Source organism: Rana temporaria, chromosome 12, assembly GCF_905171775.1.
Source record: "Rana temporaria chromosome 12, aRanTem1.1, whole genome shotgun sequence".
NCBI classification, from domain to species: Eukaryota; Metazoa; Chordata; class Amphibia; order Anura; family Ranidae; genus Rana; species Rana temporaria.
In genome coordinates, this window is record NC_053500.1 from 88,316,266 (window position 1) to 88,318,087 (window position 1,822).

The 1,822-nt window shown below is 39.1% G+C and overlaps 1 long non-coding RNA gene across 1 annotated transcript; it reads left to right on the plus strand.

Annotated features, from left to right (window-relative positions):
- Positions 1-575: 575 nt before the first annotated feature.
- On the plus strand, positions 576-1,621 carry LOC120919539. The gene is made up of 5 exons (XR_005744588.1): positions 576-611; positions 736-867; positions 976-1,055; positions 1,180-1,254; positions 1,521-1,621. It is a non-coding gene; the product is annotated as an uncharacterized LOC120919539 (long non-coding RNA).
- Positions 1,622-1,822: the final 201 nt, after the last annotated feature.

A 1,822-nucleotide genomic window follows, 5' to 3' on the forward strand; every position in this document is an offset into this window, starting at 1 on the left:
TTCCTTTCTGGGTTCACCTATATGTGGGACTAGCTTGAGCCCTAATTAGTTCTGGAGGTAATGCGCATCCTTCCCAATAAGCCACTACAGCCCTTTTCCATACATCAGCCCATTCACATCCCTGTTCAGGGTCTCTCTCCCCTTCTTATTAGTGATTTTTTGTTTGTCTTAATTCTTTATTATATTTTGACTTCTACAATATATGATCTACTGCTTTTGCTTTCATGTTTGATTGCTTGGTTTGCCTTGATCAGTCAGCTTGCGGTCATGGTCCACGCCGCTCTGTGTATGTGTCACTGTTTTGGTGCTGCTGGCTGGCAATCGCTCTCTTTTAGTGCTCTGTGTGCCTCCCCTCTGCACTCATACGTTTCCTTCCTTTTTTCCTTTTTCTCCAGAGTGCGGCTCCGCTGATTGGCCGGTGTCATCATATGACACGGCTGCTTCAGCGCTAAGGAGTGTGGGAATTGTAGGCATCTCAGCGACCATGTGACCTCTGAGATCCAATAGCGATGCACCCGCCTCCCCAACAGGCTATATATAGCATGATATGATCATTATCTGTCTGCTACCAACAGGGTACTGACAGATATCTTTATTCCTCTTAAAGATAGGTAAGTTTCCATCCTGCAACCATTCACTCTCCTCACTATTGTCTCCTCTGTGTAAGGTTTGAATACTTATGGCTAAACCTTCACTTTTTCATTTATTTCCATTCATTTTCTACCCCTTTTAAAGGAGATTATCTGTGGACTTTTCAGCTGCAATTGACTGGTCCTTGATTTTTGCTGCAAACGACTATCCTTTGACTTTCTATCACCAGCTGATGTTTGCTTGCACTCAGACTGTTCATCTAGTTAAATACTCCATGTAAGTTGATCCCTTGCTTACACTTAATAATTTAGTTACCCATGTTCTCACTAACTTTATGAAGTATACTAAATCTATTCAAACACCCTTTTTTTTTTTTTTTCTCAGATGAATTGAGGCTCTTCAGTGCCCATGTTATTGTCTTACTTAATTCCCCTGTATTCACCTTGATTTTATTACGCTTCAAGGTATGGCTGTTTTACATATATTAACCCTATTGACTCTATTATGGATTTGTTTAATTAGTTGAAACAGATCATAATTTAATAACACATATTCTAACATAGATTCTTTTTCTTCTGTATTTTTAAGTCCTGTCAGTTGAACTTGGATTTCAATATCCACCCTGAGGGGGTTTTTCCTTGACTGGCTGTGCATGAAGCTAGGGTAGGTTTTATTTCTCCTACCTATGGAATTTTGCTGCCAGCCCCCTCTCATGGGCTGAACAGCATTGGCTGCTACCAGGCTGTGGATATATGCGCATTTGCTCCTATGAACTTTGGTTTCTCTTGCCCCGCCAGAGATCCCAGCCAAACTTTTGTTTGTACTCTATATACATGACATGTTTTGTTGAACATATATAATCGAAGTTCTTTTAGAGCTTATATTGTATGCATATGTTAAAATTGTTTTATTCTTTTTCATCTCTTTAGAGTAATCTAGAGAGACGATCTTGTCCTAATTCCCCTGAAGAAGCCAAGAGGCGAAACTAGTAGGGTCGACCTGATCGAAAAAATGTATTTCTAGATCTTGCTCCCACAAAATAATTTATGCACTATCTGTATATTGAATTACTATATTTTGTAAAAATTGAATGAATAAACCTTTTTTATATATTTTTATATATACATACATACTTTGTCTGGCTTTCTTCATCGCACCGCAATAATCCCCCCAACTCTTCCAAAAAATTCCCCTCCTTTGAATCTTTTTTGGGATGAGGTGCTGTATCCTT